This window comes from Andrographis paniculata, unplaced genomic scaffold (genome assembly GCF_009805555.1).
Source record: "Andrographis paniculata isolate CXL003 unplaced genomic scaffold, ASM980555v1 Contig80END, whole genome shotgun sequence".
In the NCBI taxonomy this organism is placed as follows: domain Eukaryota; kingdom Viridiplantae; phylum Streptophyta; class Magnoliopsida; order Lamiales; family Acanthaceae; genus Andrographis; species Andrographis paniculata.
Window position 1 is genome coordinate 1,448,085 of NW_026137618.1, and position 22,648 is coordinate 1,470,732.

Sequence of the window (22,648 nt, forward strand, 5' to 3'; positions counted from 1 at the left end):
GTGTTTATGGACGAACGTTACCAAAATTATGACTTGTGGTTACTGGACATTAAGCGCCGGCGATTTCGGTTCGACAATAAATACCCCAAGGGTGGAGTGCCTATATAAGGTCATTCCCACCACTCCATTTAGTACATCGTTCAAAAGCTCTCATGTCAAATTCTCTCCCTCTGAGACTCTTTCATGCGAGTTTTCGGTAACTCTCCTTTCTGTTCAAGCTTCCCGACACAGTTCTAGTCCCTTCATTTTAGTTCTTCAGAGCTCTGAAATATTGGGGAGTCACCTAAGTCAGAAACAAATGTCGTTTTAACTTTGGGAACATTACGCCATGAACCGGAGGTAATACCATAACGTATTTATTTTTGCGAAAAATAGTTCTACCTCGATTAGATGTGATTATTGAATTGATTTTGATAAACTATATAGATATCGAATTTCTTTCGATAAATTATTTTGATTATCGAATTTTATTTTTCGATAATGGTTTGATATTCTCGCGATATATTAGTTTTCCAACAATCACAAAAGGAATATTTTGACATATTGTGAGAATATCATTGCTCGATCAAATTGCCAACATCATGTGTAAGTTTGGCCGGCGTCGACCTTCCTGTTGTGTCGACAGATGCCGGTAAGACAAAACAAAATACGGTTCTGAGTATTTTAATTTATGACATTATAGATTGGACCATGCTAATCTAAATGTTATAATATAATTAGTAAATTTCAATTTACTAAATATTAATAAAGTAAACCCTCAAACTAAATGTGAAGTTTGAGTTAAGACAAAATTGGCTAAATTACTGTTTATTTCAATAAAAAGACAAAATTAAGGCATTGGGTTTAATTAACATTGATATGTGTGATATAAAAAATTTGCATACTTGAGGTGAAAAAAATAATTTATCACCTTTATAAATAATTGCATGAGATATTGCTACTTTCACATATTTAGGGGAAAAGAGAAGTAATAAATGCCTTAAAAAAATAAGCAGAGAATCAGTTGAACTGTAATATTAAGGCAGTTCAAAGTGATTGAAGAGGCGAATGTGTAGCTCTGTATGAAGAATTATGTGGCATAGTTCATCATACTACGGCTTCATACTCTCCTTAATCAATGGAGTTACGGAAGTTATGAATGCATTGATTTATTTAGAATTACCCAAAAATTGTGAGGGGCAATTCTACCAACATATTATTTTGAATAAAGTTCCTCTAAAGGGTAAGGATTAAATTTCTTATAAATTGTGAAAGGCAAAAGCCCTTCATACAAATTTTAAAGTGTGTGGGGGGGGGGAGGGGTGACTAGTTAAAATGTAACTACCGTCTCCCAAGCAAGTCGTTGAAAATGCGGTAGATCGTGTAAAACTAGTAAAATTTTTGAACTATTTAAAATATACTCTCAACTTTGGTATATACTACACGAGATATCCTCCAACACTTGAAGGGTATTGTGATGCTAACGGGATATCTGACATGAAAAATATGTTGTGTACAAGCATATATGTCTTCATGATTGGAGGTTCACTACAAAAAAATTGCAGTTTACTCACGGAAATTACACACAGAATTAATTCCGTGAGTAATTACGGATGGATACTCACGGAACAACTCACGAAATCGATTCGGTGAGTAATTACTAACAGAATACGCATAAATTACTTACAGAAACAATACAATGAGTAATTACTTAAAAAATTGGATTTATTCACGGACTTATTCACGGAATTAAATTTTGTGAGTAATTACGGATGGATACTCACGGAACAACTCACGAAATCGATTCGGTGAGTAATTACTAACAGAATACGCATAAAATTACTTACAGAAACAATACAATGAGTAATTACTTAAAAAATTGGATTTATTCACGGACTTATTCACGGAATTAAATTTTGTGAGTAATTACGTATGGATAATCACGGAACAATTCACGAAATCGATTCTGTGAGTAATTACTAACAGAATATGCATAAATTACTTATAGAAACAATACAGTGAGTAGTTATTTCAAAAATTGAAATTTATTCACGGACTTATTCACGGAATTAAATTTCGTGAATAATTTCTCAAAAAATTGAAATTTACTCACGAATTACTCACGGAATTAAATTCCGTGAGTAAGTCGAAAATTAAAACCTTCCAAACTAAAGTTTCAGTTACGGTCTGACGGTTTCGGTGACGGTTTATAAATCGTGGATTTCGATTTAAAAACCAACGGTTTATATATACATACATATTTATTTTTAATAATTTTTATTTTATATTTTTTTCTAAATTTAAATTTATTTAAAAATAATTAATTTTAATATTATTTAGATAGATTTATTATTTATTTATTATGTAAAAATCATATATGTAACTATATAAAAAATTAATTAGATTGTTACAATATAAAAATAATTAAACTAATAAATTTAGTAAATAATTAAATTAAATTTTAAATTAAAAATAAAAAGAGAAATTATAAAAATATTTAATCACTGATTCAATATGAATATAAAATTTATTTCAACATAAAGTTTATAAATACGGTGCTGCTTTTCGCGCACATCATTTAAAAATTAAATTTTATATATTAAATGAGTTAAAATAATACTGATATCATTGTTCCTCTGCCCTACTTCGACAACTTCGTTTCCTCGGTAGTCACCATTCCGCTTGGGAGGGGCGCCGGGATCGTCGTCGGAAATAAAGCCGCGGGAATAATTTCTCATAGCTGTAGAGTAAGTGTTTATTAAAAACACGTTTCTTTCTCTCTTCATTCATACGTTTCTTTCTCTCTTCATTCATTTCTCCGAAATCTGATTTTGGTGGAGTTGAAGAAGCTTTTATCGATTTGCAATATGTTATATCTATAGATAACTATTTAGTTTTGTGTAGCATTCAATTGTTAGGTACAATTTCTCTAGTGTGTTAGGAATGTTTAACTTGAATTGTTGGATGGGGAAATATTTGCCAAATCTAATTAGAGTAACGAGTTTCTCAGATCTCAGCAGCATTGGAGGCGGCAGAGCCTTTGATATTGAAATGAGGCAATCAGGTTAGTTTCGAGGCTTCGTCAAAATTTGGTGAATTTTTCCCCAAACAATGTTATGCAATCATTTTTCTCGAATTTTAAATGCTTGAATAAGGGAATCGCAACGTGTTGTTTAAGTTTGTTTATTTCCAGCATATGCATATATTATACTTATTATATAAATGTATGCTTTTGGAATATATATAGTGTATGATTTTTTGAACTTGAGAATCATTTAACGTTGCCTACAATTTGCAAGGATTTTGATTTTTAGTGTTGTGCTATTCAGTTGTGCACTTTTTGACATGAATGGCAACCAAGTTCTCCAAAGTATTGTTACTAAAGTTGGATTTGCATTTAAGAAAAATCTTAAGGAAGTGGAATTGCATTTCTTGAATATATCATTTCTCTAAATACATAGCTAACTAATGCATTTCCCTTGGAACAAGTCTTCTAACAATACTCCTTTTTAGATGGATAAAGTGAGGAATTAACAGAGCAATGACATATCTATCAAGAAAGCAATATCAATTGTGATGGATAGGAACCCAAATTTAAGGTGCTAAAACTTTGTTTTTCTCTTGAAGCTCACCTTTTTGTAACAAAAGTCCAATGGTTGGTGTTTTTTCAGGCAAAAAGGCGTTTCGTATGAAGTCTTACAATGGTATATTTGTAGAATAGAGGCTTGGTTTGTTGCTGATGCAGAAGACATATTGCTGTAAGTATGGGACTAAGTATGTTTGGTTCCTCTTAGTATTCTCTTATTTATACTATAAGGCTTTTGGAATTAAATTTGAAGGGAAACTACAACAGTTAGTTTGAGAGGCTTCAGACTGTTTCCATCCATCGACAGTTCTTACTTAAGAGCCATGGATGTATGGATCAGTAATATATGTACACACACATACATTAAATACTGAAAGAGGAATTAAAGTCTTTAGTGTTTATATTATGATCCAGGGCTTTCAAGAGGAAATTCGAAGACAGAATGTTTGAATTTCAGGTACATTAGCTACTATTACATTTGGTGTAGTTCAGTATTCCTTTTATGTTATTTCAAAATTTTATTTGAAAATTACTTCTGTAGACTCTAAAAGAGAACAATACAACAAGATTATCGGTGCAGTTATTGAGAGGCGTGTATTTACAGGTATTAATACTTATCTAGGAAAGGGTCGTTTACGAACACTTCAAAATATATAAACAATTTTGATATTTTTATGTTTGACATGGTTTACAGTGACAAGAACTCGACCTGATGAAGCGGTGAAGCTAGTATTCCTTAGTATTTCATTTAAGATGTGTTAAAATATTTTCATTTGCTGAAATCATTCATCTTCAGACAGTTGAAAGATTGATAGAGACAGGGGACAGTGAGCAAATTTTTTAGAATGCAATCTGCCAGAAAAGCCGAGGACAGGTGTATGAAAACTCCCATTTGTTCGTTTGCCCATCCTCTTCCATTTTCTGCTTCTTCTCCATGGCAGTGTTTTATGAATTGTTGGCATATATAGAAGAAACACGACAGAGAATTTTAATTTAGGAGCCATATATTTGTCTCAACTATAAAACTAGACTAAATTTTTGCAACCATTAAATAACACATAGTATTGATGTAAATTATGTCATTTGAAATTCAAGAACGGCATGAAGCAGCTAAAGATTTAAAGAAAAGGCTTTTCGATCTGCAACAGGTATATTAGATTTTTCTCATATTGATTGATGATCATATGCATTAAAGTTTAGAAGTAAAGCTCATGTTTCTCAGAAAGTATAAGATGTTTCCCAAGGTTAAGATGAATTGATCCCCATATTTTTCCATGTGTTTCCTTTGATAATAATACCGATCATATGATCAATGTGAGGTTCTGAGCTGATTAGCTTGTTAGCAAATTCAGTTTATGATTAGTTTTCTGATACCCCAAATCCCCAACCATTCCTACTTCAAAATTTTAGATGAGATATACATTGCAAATCTGGCTATTTCATATGAAGCATAGCTGGGAAAATGAACCGGAGAAACGAATTGAAAACATCCATGAAGCCCTATAAGTTCTTGTCCTTATTCTAGTTTGATTGTACTAAATGCTTATAGCCTTTCAATTTATCATATCAATCCAGATTCATAGGCTCTGCATAATGTGAGATAGAAGAATTTGACTCTATTTTCATATTCCGTGAGGAACAATTTCGTCTTCCTTGTACAGTGGAAGGAAAGAGTACAAATAAGAAAGATAATAAAACCAAATGATTTACCTAAATTTACTGATTACCCTACTAAATTATCAATTTACTATTTATATCATACTAATAGTTCTATTTTACACTTTTTTATCTATTGTTTCTTATTTTCTTCTCTGTTTGCTAACTCCGTATCATTTATTTTGTTCCATTGATAAAGTTGGATCAAAATTCTAAGTGTGTTTATTTGGTGTTAATATTTTGAAGTGTTTTTTCTTTTTGGTGAGGTATTTTGAAATATGTGCAAAATTATTAAAATGTTAGATTTATCTCAAGTATTTATTTATGTTTGAGGATTTTGATAACTCTTTAGATGTATTTCTTAGCAGTTTATCTTTTTCATTTGTGTCAACAAGCTTATCCATTTTTAAAATTATTCAGTTTTGCTCGTGGTTAGGTTGCTCTAGCACATTCTTACTCGACGTGTCTCATGTTTCAATTTGGCAAGACACAGTATAGCCGTGATGAGGCTTTCTTTCATCGGTGCATCGGGATAAGAAGAAGAGGATATTTGGACTTAGGTTGCTAGCATCGATAGTGTCACCGGATCACAAATCATTCACTAGTGATGGTTGTACGCCTAGTGCTCCAACAACTGAGAGTCGGCTAGCGCGCATGGAGGAACGGTTTGGTCATTTTGAGAATTACGCCCGACGGGACCGCCATGACCTCGATGGCGAGTCTAGTGCTCCACCTGTTTGTTGATTTTCGTACTAAGTATTTGAACTTTAATATTTGACGGATTTTACTATTTCAAATATACGGTTATATTTACTGTTGTTTGTGGTATCCATCGATTATGGAACCATGTTTATAAATATCGTGTGATTCGATCGTATTTTGTCTATTGGATATTTGGTTTGATATGATTTACTTTGTGGTTTGGATTTGTGCTATTGTAATATATGATTTGAGACTGGTATGGAAAAATTAAAATATAAATTTTTGGGGGTCAGAAAAATTATTCACTCACAGAAATTATTTTGTCTCAAACATCATATGTCAATGTCGTAAGGGAAATTTATGTGAGTAATTCAGTAAGTAAATTATTCACGGAATTACTCATGGAACATTCCGTCGCAAGTAAGAGAGTTTTGTTGATTTTCACTCACAGAATTACTTACAAAATTTATTATTTGAGTAAATTTATTTACGGACAAAGTCGGTGAGTAATTATGTGAGTAAATTTCTCACAGACAGAATTTTGTGAGTAATGTTGTGAGTAATTTACTTACGGAATTACTCATGGATTTTTCTCGCAATGAATTGCTTACGAGGTATTTAGTAACAGATTACTTACGAACAAATTTTTGTGAGTAATTCCGTGAGTAATCAATTTACTAACGGATTTTTCATGAATCTCATGAAATTCCGTAAGTAATTTCCATGAGTAATCTGTTTATTTTTTGTAGTGGTTGAACAATTTATGAAAGACCACAATACAAACTTGTATGGCTCGATCTATTTTGGACAAACCAGTCCCTCCGGTAATGATATATTGTGATAGCCGAGCTTCGATAGGAAAGGCTAAAAATGAAATTTACAATAGTAAATTCTGACATATCCGACACGGACACAACACTGTGAGACAATTGATCACTAGTGGGGTTATGAATGACTATAAGTCAATAGAAAACCTTGTGGATTCCTTAATCAAAGGGTTATATCGTGATCAAATGTATAAACTGCTAAAGAAAATGGACCTGAAATTCACAAATTAAGAGACAATTACAGTGATAACCCAATCAAATCACTTAGAGATCTCAAACTTTGGTTTAATGGGAAAAATAAGCAATAATAGTTTGGCACGACTCGATCATCATTCCCTAAAAAACAACTAGTGTTACGAAGTGCAAAGTGGTGAAGTTGGGTCACTAATTTTTAATAATCCTAAAAGCAAAGTTGAATATTTTAAGATAGGATTATCTATATAAGTGTGAACTGAGGGCCTTTTTAAATGAAACACTTATGAATCCAAAGATGTGATCCATGACCGAAATTGATCAAAACGTTTTTTTATCAATTTCGGCCATGGATCACATCTTTAGATTCATAAGTGTTTCATTAGAAGTGGTCCTCACTTCGTTAACGTGAGAACAAAATGAGATTAAGATAGCGACATGTCAATACTATTGACTAAAATATACGCAAAGGTGGAATAATTCGATGCATCGTATCAACTAGGCCACGGGTACATACAATAATATTGACTAAGGAAGGTTCAAAGCCACAAGCTACCTATCCCGATGTGTCGATGTCTCTGGAACTGAGTTGTGTGTTGTCCTTATTTATGGGTCTTTTCACTCATATGGGGGATTTTTAGAAAGTCAATTAATTATTTAATCGATGTTTAATTTTAAAACTAAATTCATAATTTTTGGACCCAATTATATGGTGAGTAAAAATACATGTGGGTTGTATGGTAATTATATATAGTGTGGTTATGTATATGAATGCCAGTAAGATACAGGCGTACGTGTCACCTATCCGGACCAAATAATGACACAAATACGCAAGCATGAGTTTTATCTCTGGGCTCAATAGTCTTAGTCGTGGTTTTGGTCGTGGGTTGGGCTTAAGTTTGTTGAATGCTAGATTTGATGAAGTCTATTATGCTCCAAAGCCAAATTGAAACAACAAAGTATTTTGTTGAAGCTCAAGAAAATATATTTTTGTATAATAAAAAGATAGCCCAAAAATTATAATTACATGCATGTATGAAAAATTATTATTTGAAATTCAAAAATTCAATTAATATATTTATGACCAGAATTAAGTTTGGTGTTTACAATCGAACATTACCAAAATTATGACCGGAAATTTTGGCTCGACAATAAACATCCAAGGGTGGAGTGCCTATAGAAGCTCATTTCCACAATTCCATTTGGTACATCATTCAAAAGCTCTCATTTCAAATTCTTTTCCTCCGAGAGTTTTTCTGGCGAGTTTCCAGTAACTCTCATTTGTGTTCAAGCTTCCTGACATAGTTCTAGTCTTATCATTTTAGTTAGCAAGGGCTCTGAAAAATTTTGGTGCCACCTAATTCGAAGACGAACTTCGTTTTATCTTTGAAAACATTACGCAACGAGCCGGAGATAGTACCAGGACGTATTCATTTTTGCAAAAAGAGATTCTACCTCGACTCGACGTGATTATCGAATTTATTTCGATAAATTATATTGATAGCAAATTGATTTCGATAAATTATTTTGATAATCGAATTTTTATTTTTCGATAATTATTTGATATTATTGGGATATGATAATTTTTTAACAGAAGAAAATGAAAAAATAAAATAAAAAAGAAAAAAAATGAAACGGAAAAAAGAAAAAAAAGATAATATGTAAGCGGCATAGCCTGTATTTATGTTTTCTCTCTTTTTTTAAAGAATTATTTTTTAGATTTTTTTTTTTAGCTTTGTTTATATAATAAATAATATTCAATTTCTATTTTGTAATCATTTTATCATTGTATTTTAATTTTGTAACTTTTTTCATTTTTTGATACATTGGATTCTTATTTGAGATAAATTTTTCTATACAGTAGAAGAGAGAAAAAAAAAAAATGGATTATCTGTGGTGGAACAGAAAGAATAGCATTTCAACAATGTGGACAAGTTTCATGTTTCTGTGACATGTGTGCTTAGATGACATTAGAATATGAAAGTGAGTCTAGAGATAGCCGACAGTCGGGTTGAGTCCAATGTGTGGCAAGTGCAATAATTTTTATTTTAGAATTTGTATTTTTAATTGTATATAAATAAATTGATATGCATATTTTTTCTAATAATTTGTATATTTTTTATATCATTCTTTCTACTAATATTATTTCATTGGTTACAATTAAGTTATTTTTATTTTTGATATTTATTGTAGTTAACAACTATTTCTATATAATATTCGAATAGAAAGTGTGAAAGTGGAAGATATATGGGACATACAGTGCATGGAAAGTTGGAGAGATCAGTAGTTTTTTGTTTTTTTTTTATTTAAAAAATATTTTATTATATATTCAGTTAAATTTTATAATTTCTTTGTATAATATATATTTCTAATTATTATTAATGTTTTTTTTCCGATATGTATATATATATATATATATTATTGTAATATCATATCTTTTTATTAAACCTCATATTTGATCAATATTTTGTGGAATGCAAATGTTTTTTTTTTTAATTTAATTATTTTATCTTTCATTCTTTTTTTTTCCTTTTTTTTTTCTCGTTTTAGACAACTAATCTGTTTTAGAAATCAACACTTAAACATCAAGGTCCCTCTAGGCACAATGCATTATATATTTGACTCTCATGCAAAAGAAAATCATGCGCATATTATTTGGGTTTTACTTTTGGTATTTTTGTAACTGTGTATTTGATTCATTAATTTTTTAATTTTTTTCATTTATTAAATATTTATCTTGTTTAATTTAAATTTTTATTTTTTTTCTCCAACAATTAGCTTTTGTTTCGGTGCCAATGACTCATATTTTACGTGACGATGATTAAAATTTGGTTTATTACTTCTATTTATTTTAAATGTTTTCTTCCGTCAAGACCTAACAGGAAATATGAGGGGAAAAAACAATAAAAAATACTCATCCGGCCCACATAATTTGTTTCTATTTTCTATTTTCGTCCGTCTCACATAATTTGTCTTTTCTATTTTTGGATATATAATTATGCACTTTAATCGCATTTTAAATTTTAAATTTTATAATTTTCTTAATTTTAATTAAACTATTTAGTTATCTTAATTTTAATCTATAATTATTTTTACTAAATAATAATTATTTTTACTAATATACTTTTTAATTACTTACTAATTATATTTTACCTAAATTCCCGTGTCTACAGTAATACACTCATATTACATGGGATGAGTACATGGGACGGAGGGAGTAAAAGTAATTTTAATTTAATAGTGATAGAAAATTCATGCATTTATTCCTACAAGGAATAAAAAAATATGAGAAGATTTCAAATCACATCCTTTTTCTTTTCGATTTTTTTCTTTTTCTTTTATTTTTTGTTTACTACTTTTATATAATATTATAAATATTTTATAATATTTATTATGTTTGCAAATTTATATATACTTTGATTTTTTATTTATTATTTTTAATGTATACACTCAATTTTTTAAAGTTATTTGTTCGAATATCCGTGAGGAAGGATGCCACTGTTCGACTATAGTCAAATTGACATATATTTATATTTTTATTTCATTCTTTGGTTTTATATTTGTTATGTTTTATGTATTTGTTATGAGTAAATAGTATTTTTTTTTTCATGCTTTGTTATTTTTGTTGACGATGATTTCAACAATTAAAAGTAAAATTCAAAAATATATTTTGAACTTAAGTGAGGAGCATCTAATATCACAGATCCCTAGATAGAAAGTACATAATATTGCTAAAGAAAAAAATGAAAATTGAAAATGATAACTAGAAAATTAAAAATGATGATCCCAAATGAAAATTTCTTTGAAATTGATGTCGATTGAAGATGCCCACTCTTTATCGCTGAGGTTGTTTATATACGTATCAAACCAAATCGTCCAGAACCACTTTCATGGAGGTTACCCTTGAACTGCCCAAAAAACCGCTTCCACATTCGTAACCGTAAAAAACTGCTTCTACGTTGGTACCTTGGAACCGCCCAAAACCGCTTCCTTGTCGGTTACTGACATGAATCGTCCGAAACCATTTTCTTGTTGGTTACAAATCCCAACCTTAAAAAAACTGCTTCCATGTCGGTTACAAACTATCCAAAAATTGATTCCACATCGGTTCTGAACCGTCCAAAAACTTCTTCCTTATCGATTACCTTTGTAACAAACCGCCCCAAGGGCCAAACTTGGATGAAATCTGTCGGTAAGGCCAACCGTCCAACCGGTATGGCCCCAACAACCATCCGACTGAATGACTTTGGCCCACCACTGGATCTCCACTGGACCCATCCATTTATCTTTCCTGGGCTCAAACCCTAACTTAATTTTGTTCTCAAGAACTTGCTTTCTCATCCTCTGACTCCCAAACGTCACTCTCGATTGGCGCAAGAAATGACAGTTGGTAGTCTGCAACAAAAATTGGGAGTCTTTAACTATCAACCCCATTTTCTTGTACGTTAATTCAGTTGTTGACAAGGTATTCCTGACTCTCTTGCCGACCACACTACCGGCTTCTCCTGAGCAACCACCAACCGACCTGCCAACAGCCGACCTTCCGGGCACAAATCTTCTAGCAGTTGGGCTCCCGTCTTTGGGTCCCCCGGCGGATGGCTCTTCCAAAGCTAATCAAGCAGCGGTCGACTCTTCAGCGGCCGACTCTCTTGAGGCCAACCGACGTCCCGGTAAACGGCTATCTCCAATCATTTCCATGTGAGGCCAACCGACTTCCCCCAGTGTTGGCTCCTTCTGAGGCGACCGCCGTCCAGGGTCAAGGAGACAACTCCGCTTACTTCTCAAATTTGATATTTTCGAATTTTAAATTAGCATTTCCATTTGGCAGCATAATCTCGATCTCTCATTCATCTCTCGAGTTCCAGTTCCAGCAACTACCCGATCGGTTGTGGCCCGATGTGCAACACTGCCCTTTGCTGACTTGAAGCCTAAAGATCTTCAAGCTCCAACTCAAGTTACGATTGATTTGCTGATTCAACACCGTACCGAGTCAGCGGCTACTCCAGTTTTGCACCGAATGATGGAATGGATCACCGAACTCCATGCCAACCTTCCAGTGATCCAAGCAGTCGGCCTGTCTCAGCCTCCGATCTTTCAAATGACTTTCGAAATCAGCCGACTTAACGATCACGTCATGAATATAGACTTCCCTAAATTCACCAATGAGATTGTGGAAAATAGCATTCATCGCCTGTTGGTATGTTACCCCCGAATTTTTCAATCCAAAAGGCATGATCGTCCACTCATATATCCCTAATACCCCTTGGCATTTGAAGGCTATTTTAGGAATGTCTTCCGTTGCCAAAAAAATTTGATATAACCAGCATATCCGTCCATCAAAGTAAGAATTTAATATCCTGCGGATGAATTGATCAACATGTCGGCCATAGGCATGACATACTCATCCTTAGGAGTCACTAAATTGAGATCACAAAAGTCAATGCATATCCGAATTTTTGCATTTTGTTTTTCAACCGGAGGTATGAAAGTAAGAAACATTCGGTTTTTTCCCTGTCCAGATTTCATAAGTTGTCTTCTCTGTATGAGGTCTGAGATAAACTTGATTAATCACATAACAAACTGTGTTAATAGCTTCAGCCCACAGATGTTTGGCAACTCCCTTGGCATGCATGATCGATCTAGCCATTTCCTGTAGAGTTCGATTATTCCTCGCCGCTACTCCGTTCTATTGCGGAGTCTTTGGGGTAGAAAATTCATGCTTGATTCCCAATCCATTGCAAAATCCAACAAATTTCTAATTTTCAAATTCCTTTCTATGATCTGTTCTCAGTCTATCAATCTTCGACTTCTTCTAATTCATGAGTCTTGTACCCAATTTTTCAAAGGCATCAAAGGCATCACTTTTTCTCACGTAAGAAATCGACCCATGTATATCTAGAAAAGTCATCCACACAGACCAAGATGTACTTCTTACCTCCAAGACTACAGACATCAACTGGACCGATGAGATCCATGTGCAGCAGCTCCAGACAATTGCTGCTGAAACGTTGTTCCAATGAGGAATGCATAGCTCTCTTCTATTTTCCTCTTGCACAGTCACCACAAGTAGTACTTGTAATCTTTGAGAATTTGGGTGATCCTCTGATAGCTCCAATTTTGCTAATCCTCAACAGATTATGTGGATTGACACGACCCAATTTGGTGTGCCACAACATAGATTCATCATCTTTCAATATCAGTGCTTCCATTTGAGGATATTCCAGCAAGTAGCAATTGTTCTTTGATCAAATACCAGTCATCACACATTTCTGTCCAGCATCATATACTTCACATGAATCCTTAGTGAACTTCACATGCAGATCGTCATCACAAAGTTGGCTTATACTGATCAGGTTTGTACTAAGTCCTTCTACGAAATAGACTTTCGCAAATTTTGGAATCTTTTTTTTTTTTCAAGAACACCATAGCCACTGATCTTTCCTTTTGCTCCATCACCAAAGATAACTTCTCCACTTCGGTCTTCAACAAAATTCTTCAAAAGTCCCTTTTGGTTAGTCATGTGCCTGGAGCAACCACTATCAGAGTACTATCGATCAGCTCCGGTAGACTCTTGACTTGACAAGATCACATTGCACTCCAGCTGTTTCTGAGTTTCCTTAGGCATCCATACCAATTGGACTTTTATGTTCTATTTCAATCCTTTAGTAGGCCACTGAATGTGTCTTCCATTGATAACATCCTTTGCCAGCTTCAAGCACTTCTTAGCTGAATGACCAGAATACATGCAGTACTTGCAATCAGTAGGTTGTGATAACTTCGACTTATCATTTTGAATTCTTTTGCAGTTTCTGTTCCTATTTCTACTTCTACTCTTCCTTGGATTCTGTTTCCAGACTTGTGTTGATTTCTTCTCTGGGAGTTTGACATTAGTCAGCAGACCACCATGCACAAATATTGTTGGTTTACTTGGAGAGGATCAAAAACCCAATCCTTTTTTATCACCAAATGGTTTACCAATTGAAAGAACTTCATCTAATTTTTCTTTTCCTTTCTGAAACCTATCATTTTCATCCTTCAACTTCAGATTCTCAGACTTTAACTTCTCCGATTCAGCAGATTTTTCATCAATAATCTCCATCAACTTCTCAAGTTCATCCTCAAGTTTCTCATTTTGATCTTCCAAACGATAAATGGTATCTAGAAGTTCTTTATTTTACACAACATCTTTCTCTTGTTCGACAACCATCTCTTCATAAGCTTTAATCAGCTCATCAGCATCAAGTTCCCTTGACTCATCAGTAGTTTTAAAACTGGATTGTTCATTTTCATCACTGGATTCATCAGAATTTGACATAAATGCAACAACTTCATGATTTTCAGTCTGTTCATCACCACCAGCAGATTCACCATCTTCATTGTCACTCAAGGTAGCTTGATATGCTCTTTTCTCTCTTTTCTTTACCGTTGGGCACTCAGATTTAATATGTGCAACACCACCATATCCATAACAAGTAGGTTCTTGAACCGTTTCAGGTTTTGCAGACACCACAAACTTCTTCTTAAATTTACCATCGAATTTTTTTTTGGCTTGCTGTATGTAGTTGGTTTCTGCTCAGGATATTTTCGTTGAAACTGGATGTGCCTACTCCCTGATAACCATTTATGTTATGAAACTTCCCATACTTCAGCTTGGGAGCTCGGTTCTCACTAATTATTCGAGAAAGTTTGCGACTCAGCAGAGCTATTTCTTCATCAGACTCTATCAGCTCCAAGTCTTCAGCACTCAAAGCCACACTCTTAGGTGCTTTATCATTAAGATAGTTCATTTCATAGCTCACCAATGTACCATATAGTTCATCCAATGTCATATTTCTCAGCTTTGGTGGTTCATCGAGCATAATCACCTTGGGCCTGAAATTTTTTGTAAGACTTTTAAGCATCTTCCTCACTAGTCTCTTTTCTTCAAAGTACATTCCAAGAGCTTCAGCTTGATACACAACATCCATGAATCGGTTATAATAAACAACGATTGTTTTATCTTCATTCACCTTCATCCCTTCAGAGTTTCAACATGATCCAACTTCGATTCTCGAACTTGCACAGAACCTTCGAATTCATTTTCCAGAATGTCCGAAGCTTCCTTAGCAACTTTGCAGTTGGATATCAGCTTCGCTTGAGTTTCATCTACAGTGTTGAAGATTAAGAAAAGAGCTTTTGAGTTGGCAATTGCAGTAGCCTTTCCATTAAGGGTCCATTCTCTTTTTGCTTTCTTCACAAGAGAAATGATATTATCTTCATCTTGGATGGTCTTCATGGGATGAGACTATGCAGACTCAACAACTTCAGAAACATCTTCACCTTGTAACATCAGAAAAACTTCCATTTTGTTCTTCCAACTTCAATAACTTGTTCCATCAAACAATGGAGGTCTCGACGTAGATCGACCTTCCGTACTCATCTTTGAAAACTGTAAAAGAATCTACTCAAAAACTTTGAGAACACTGCTCTGATACCAAATGTTGGGGTGAGAATAAGTGCTGCACCAATAAATTCTTGTACACTTATTCAAATGGGCCAACTCCCGAAGCGTAGTTATATCACAGTTATAACGAAGACTTGTCGATGAAATAAATGCAGAGTCAAAAGCAAAAAATGATAAGTTATTTGTTTACCCGGTTCGGATATAAACCATCCTACATCCGAGGGATACCAATCCAGGAGAGGTTCATTAATCAGTGCTGATTAAGAAAAAAACACCCAAACCTCCTTCAACCCAAACTACAAGCTGATTACCTAGGAAATTCCCTCCACAGGCATATGTTGTCACAAACGCGTACTGACAACTAACAACTAACTGGGCTACTCAGATTCTGAATGTTCTCCTGATCGGAACTTCGATCTCCCTTCGACCAACGAACTTCTCCGGCAAGATAATAGTGAATATCACTCACTCAAAGCATGGAGATGGCAAGGGAAGAGGTTGAGAGGATTGATACAATATTTCTCTCACTACACACTCTCAAAACCACTCTACCCTTCTTTCCACCATCTCGAGCTGTGTAAGATAACCATAACAGCCATTGAATTGACATGCAATTAATTCCCTCGATACAAACAATGTTTGGTGTGCATCTAATCACTTCTGACCACAAGAGGACAAACTCAAAGTGTCCATTTTGCTTTTAAAATACACCATTCTAGGAAAGACAAAAAGAAAACTTGAAAAGACTCCACAGGCTGAGTCAAATGTTGTTGTTTTTGGTATCTAACGACCATAGCAGTAAAAAGTAGATTTTGTCAATATGCCAAAAATAAATGATGGGATTTTTTATCAACTTAACAGTTGCTCATGCAACATTATCTGCATGGTTGATGTTTGCTGATTGTTCATTTGTTGAATATGATTTAACTATTCAGATGATATTTAGGAGACCACCCCCGTAGTGGGGATTGATTGTGGCGTTTCCGTGGTGGCCTTGATAGCTGTGCTGAGGCTTTAAGATTGAGAACCTGCCATGAAGTTCCTTGCAACGACTCGACCATATCAGAGTTGTATAAAATTTTTGTTAGACGTAGGATCAACAATTTTGCCTTTCTCCTACTGTGGTCGCCAATTTGTTGATGATGATTTCAACAATTAAAAGGAAAATTCGAAAATATATTTCAAACTTGAGTGAAGAGTGTTAGAGATCATGGATCCTTAGACAGACAGTACATAATACTGCTAAAGAAAAGAAAAAGAAAAGCTAAAAAGGATAACTGGAAAACTTAAAATGATGATCCCCAATGAGAATTTCTCTGAAATTGATGCCGATTTAAGATGTCCTCTCTCTATCGCTGAGGTTGCTTATATACACATCAAACCAAACTGTCCAGAACCACTTTCATGACAATTACCCTTCAAGCGCCCAAAAAACCACTTCCACGTCGATAACCATAAAAAAACTGCTTCAACGTCAGTAACAGTTAAAAACTGTTTTCATGTCGGTTACCTTGAAACTGCCCAAAATCGCTTCCTTGTCTGTTACCAATCTGAACCGTCTGAAACCGCTTCCTTGTCGTTTACCAATCAGAACTATAAAAAACTGCTTCCACATTGGTTACAAGCCGTCTAAAAATTGTTTCCACGTTAGTTCTGAACAGTCCAAAAATTGCTTCATCGTTGGTTACCTTTGTAACCAACCGCCCCAAGGCCCAAACTCGGATGAAATCTGTCCGTAGGGCCAACCCTCCAACCTGCCAAACCCCAATAACCATCCGACCGAATGACTCTGACTTATCACTGGATCGCCACTGGACCCATCCATTCATCCTACCTGTGCTCAAACCCTAACTTTATTTTGTACTCAACAATTTTATTTGAATACTATTTGTTTATATTGTAAGTATATATATTTCAAGAAAATATCTACATATAGCTAAATTATACTTCTTCCGTCTCACATATCGTGTTCACATTACTGTTTTTGTCCATATCACATCTTATGTCATTTTTTTTTAAAAATAATTACACACCTTAATTTTATTTAAATTTTTGAATATATATATTTTTATTTTAATTAGACTAATTGATTATTTTAATAAAAAATCTATAATTATAATATATTTTAAAATAATTATTTTCACTAATACATTTTTAATTATTTACTAATTATATTTATCATAAATTTCCGTGTTTACGGTAACCCAGAAATACTAAGTGGGAAGGAGTGGTACTACGTATAAATTTAATATTACTATTAATTGATAGATAATTTAATAAACTATATATTTGTTAGTTGAAAGTAATTTAATTTTTTAATTTGATAATTGTATTACTATTAATGCAAAATTAATATAATTTTTTTTGAAGTATATTAAAATAATACTCGCTCTGACCTATTTCAATTGTCTTAGTTTCTTTTTTGTTTGTCTTACTTCAATTAATACGTTTCTAGTTTTGGTAAAATTTACTAAATTTAAACATACTTAACAAATATAAATCAACTAAATTAACTTAATAACATATATCATCATACATCGTAGATGACTCACTCAAAACTTCGATATTTATATCTCTCTTAGGTACATTAAAAATTCTCATTTTTTTTAAAATTAGTTTATTTTAACTATAAATAAATAAATATATTTATTTGTATTATTTAAAATTTTATTATCTAAAAAATGATATTTATATTACATATATTTCATTGAGATATAATATTTAAACACGTATATTAAATTTATTGTAATTATATATTAATTCTTATTTTAAAATTATAGCAATACTACTTAAGATAATAAAATAATATCTTAATTCAGTATTATAAACTAATTAAAATCTATTATCTTAAATATGGTATTACTAATAAAACGAAGCAATTTTCAACCGGAAGCGGAGAGAATAAAATACTTTAGTAATAGATTAATCATAAAAATTTTAAAATATCAATTAAAATATTAATATACCAATTATTAATGAAATTCTAACATAGATTTTTGTTTGTATATTATTATAGACAAATAAAATATGCTTATTTATATTATGATTTATTTTTAATATGACAGTTGAATTCAATTTTTATTTATATTATGATTTTTTTTTTTCTATCTCATAAGCTTTTTTAGTATATTAATTTATTCATATAATTTTTATTTTTTTATGAATGAATTTCAACTATGTTTATATCTAAATTTACACACATATATATAATATATTATTATTAAAAGAAAATTTAAAATTTAAAATTAAATGAATATTGGTGGAAAAAAAAATTGTATTATTTTTAATAAATAAAAAATTTGTACAAATTACAGTTGATTTGAATTTAATGTGAATCCTATTCTCTAAATTGGTCATTTAATTCTCTTTTCGGGTTGATTTATTTTTCAACTTGGTTTTCAATTGCTTCTTCGATCCAAAGAGATTTGGCTTTTGGTTTGACTTTGTCGGACTTTGGAGGGCTTTGGTGTCCGTGGGGTCGATTTGATCGTCGGCTTTGGATTTGATGTCCTCTTTGGACGATCCGAGCCTTTGATCTTTGGTTTGGCTTTGCCGCTTTTTAGAGAGCTTTGGTCTCTGTGTGGGCGATTTGATCATCGGCTTTGGATTTGATGTTTTCTTTAGACAATCCAAGGCTTTGCTCTTTGCTTTGGCTTTGCCGTTTTTGGAGAACTTTGGTCTCCGTGTGGGCGATTTGATCATCGGCTTTGGATTTGATGTCTTCTTTAGACGATCCGAGACTTTGATCTTTGCTTTGACTTTGCCGCTTTTGGAGGACTTTGTTCTCCGTGTGGGCGATTTGATCATAGGCTTTGGATTTGATGTTTTCTTTGGACGATCCGAGGCTTTGATTTTTGATTTGGCTTTGCCGCTTTTTGGAAAGTTTTTGTCTCCGTGTGGGCGATTTGATCATTAGCCTTGGATTTGATGTCTGTTTTAGACGATCCAAAACTTTGATCTTTGCTTTGGCTTTACCGCTTTTGGAGGACTTTGGTCTCCGTGTGGGCGATTTGATCATAGGCATTGGATTTGATGTTTTCTTTGGACGATCCGAGACTTTGATTTTTGGTTTGACTTTGCTGCTTTTTGGAAAGCTTTTGTCTCCGTGTGGGCGATTTGATCATCGGCTTTGAATTTGATGTATTCTTTAGACGATCCGAGACTTTGATCTTTGCTTTGGCTTTACCGCTTTTGGAGGACTTTGGTCTCCGTGTCGGCGATTTGATCATCGGCTTTGGATTTTGATTTTAGACTATCAAAAATTTTGATCTTTGCTTTGGCTTTGCCGCTTTTGGAAGACTTTGGTCTCCTTGTGGGCGATTTGATCATCGGCTTTGGATTTGATGTCTTCTTTGGACGATCCGCGGCTTTGATCTTTGGTTTGGTTTTGCCACCTTTTGGAGAGCTTTGGTCTCCGTATAGGCGATTTGATCTTCACCTTTGAATTTGATGTCTTCTTTGGACGATTTGCGACTTTTTTTTTTTTGATCGGAAAGATCAAAAGTTTATATATATATATATAAATAAATAAGAAATATAATTACAAAAGCACCGGGAATACCCGGGAAATTCTCAAAAACTCGAAACCCAACAAGCATTGGTTAAGGGTCGAAAAATGATGATAAAAAATGGGTCTCAAGCCCAACCACATCACTAAGAGATAATAAAATAAATAAATTGCCCAACAAGCCTGATTAAATTAAAAGCTGGAGGCATCAGCTTGTGTCCCTGGTCGTTTGCTGTCCGATGGAGTATAAAATTACATATCTTGATCTTGTCGATAGAAATCCCCGGGTCAAACGCAAAATGCTCCATGATCCTTTTGTTCCTAGCAGTCCATAAATAATAAATTGTAGCCGCAAAACCTAGGCACCGAAGAATCTGAATAGTAGGATCACGATCACTTGAGCTTCGGATCCAAGAAGCCGCCAAATCCAGCGATGAGAGAGAGGGTGGGGCTTGGATCCACTCGCAAATTCTCTTCCACACCTGGGATGAGAAAGAGCATTCGAAGAAAAGGTGCTGAATGTTTTCAGGGCAGTTCCTGCATAAGACACATGTGGGGTCACTATCAAGGAAAGTTAATCGATCTTTTGTCTTTAATTTCCCCGACGCCGCAAGCCATAGAATAAAAGAATGTTTCGGGAGGATAGGAGAGTCCCAAATAGGCTTGAAGAAAGACCAACTACTCCCCCGAGGTCTGAAATAGTCATAGGCTGCAGCAGTGCCACCATTACCATGGCGAAACCATGACTCAAGAGTATACTGGGCTTGATTAGAACTCCCAATAAGCATCGACAATTTATCCCTGATTTTTAGGATTGTTTTGAAGAAATAGGACTGCTGCGAGGTAGCCGAGGCCTGCCAAATATTTTGGGTGCATAAATATTTGTGATGAATCCATTTCACCCAAAGAGAAGCTTTATCGGAGTTAAGGATCCAAATAAATTTAGCAAGAAGAGCCAAATTCCAATCGGCAAGAGAGCGCAGTCCCAAGCCCCCTTCATCTTTCGGTTTGCAGATATTCGACCAAGCAACAGGGGCAGATCTATTTTGCCACAGAAAGGTTCTGCACAGCTTTGTGATTTGATCCAAAACAGTCGGTTGGATTGGGAAAATGGACAGCCAGAAACAGCAAGATCCCTGGATTATACTGTCCGGATCAGCTCCGGCCTCCCAGCATACGAGAAATTACAGCCGCTCCACTTCTATAAAAGGTCCGAGATTGAGGTAATAAGGCCATGAAATATCTCCACCTTGGGCTTTCCCGGGCAGGTCGGCACACCAAGGTATTTAAAAGGTAGGGAACCTCGAGGGAAACCCGAGAGGTTAATGAGACTGTCCGCCTCCTCACTTGGCGTCCCCGCAATAAAAATGTTTGATTTGGTGGCATTGACTTTGAGGGTTTAGGCAAATTGAGCTGATCCGTTCACAGGCAAATTTCAGGCAGCAACTACTGTGTTCATGAACGTCGGTTGGGCGATCCACATGTTAAAATATCTGAACGGACTTCCTTTTCTATCAATATTTCCAAATAAAGTGGCTATTGCTGAAGAGTGGTCCGAAAAACCCGACGGTAGAAATGATGCGCTGCTTGTGAAGCTTGCTGCAAACCAGTGGTGGTTTGCTATAATACGATCCAATTTCCCCCAGCATCGCTGATTGGTCCAGGTGAAATTAGAGCCCGAGAATGAAAGGTCCGTTAAACCCAAAGTCGTCACACAATGCATGAAATCCTGGAACTGATATGGAGTTACAGGTCGTCCATTATACCTATCCGCAGGAGACAACACAGAGTTAAAGTCTCCCAGGACTAACCAAGGCTCGACCAGATCGCTGCCAAGTTGGATGAGGCTGTTCCAAAGTCTCATTCGTTTAACAAGAGAGTTATACCCATAAACAAAGGAAATCAACACCGAGGTGGAAGAGATTTTACAAGTAGCTCTTATCGTGACACATTGGTCTTCAATATGAAGAGGTTCAACAAGCATGACACAAAATTGGCAAAACGGAGGCAGATTTTCATATTCGATAGAGACTAAGAACATATGATCTTTAGCATGAACTTCAAAGGAGAGGGTCTAGAGACTTACCCCTTTGCTTGAATCTTCAATGTAACTTCGGTGTCTCAAATTAATTGGCCATGGCTCCTATTTATAGGGGGGGTGGCCTCGGCTTCCTTTTAGAATGATGCCAAGTGGCGCGCCCTGATTGGCTGATAAGAAAATTTTATAATCTTTCATTTTTCATCAGATACCGTTTTTCATTCTCGACGGATTTGATTGTGCACCTTCCTTTCTCGCCAAGATCTTTGTATCATTGCGTTTTTTGGAAGATAGTAATTTATATAATTCCTTTATTGACAAGATTAATTTATTTTGCTGTCAAATTTATTATGGCTATATTTTTGCTAACTATGATGAATGCGCTAACTATGGATATGATGCCGAAAATAGACCGATTTTATATCACCCTTCAATTCGAATTAGCAAAAGCAATGTCTCCTTGCATAATATGGATTTTAAACATTCATGATCTGGAAGTGAATGAGTCATAATACTTATCCCTCGGTCTATTAGTGAACCATCTCTCTGAAAGATGGTTCACTAGAAATATTCTTGTTATTGCTTCGACTCATATTCCCCAAAAAGTGGATCCCGCTCTAATAGCTCCGAATAAATTAAATGCGTGCATTAAGATACAAAGGCTTCTTGTTCCACAATAACGAAAACACTTTTTCACTCTTTCGGGATCTCACTTGGA

At 34.3% G+C, this 22,648-nt stretch overlaps 1 long non-coding RNA gene across 5 annotated transcripts; it reads left to right on the forward strand.

Annotated features, from left to right (window-relative positions):
* Nucleotides 1-2,622: 2,622 nt before the first annotated feature.
* LOC127241068 (uncharacterized) lies at nucleotides 2,623-5,290 on the forward strand. 5 transcript variants are annotated; one of them, XR_007836447.1, is made up of 8 exons: nucleotides 2,627-2,726; nucleotides 2,990-3,043; nucleotides 3,493-3,578; nucleotides 3,651-3,737; nucleotides 3,980-4,022; nucleotides 4,107-4,169; nucleotides 4,260-4,285; nucleotides 4,362-5,290. It is a non-coding gene; the product is annotated as an uncharacterized LOC127241068 (long non-coding RNA). The 5 variants fall into 5 exon arrangements; XR_007836446.1 differs by having other exon boundaries at nucleotides 4,260-5,290; XR_007836448.1 differs by lacking the exon at nucleotides 3,493-3,578 and having other exon boundaries at nucleotides 4,260-5,290.
* Nucleotides 5,291-22,648: the final 17,358 nt, after the last annotated feature.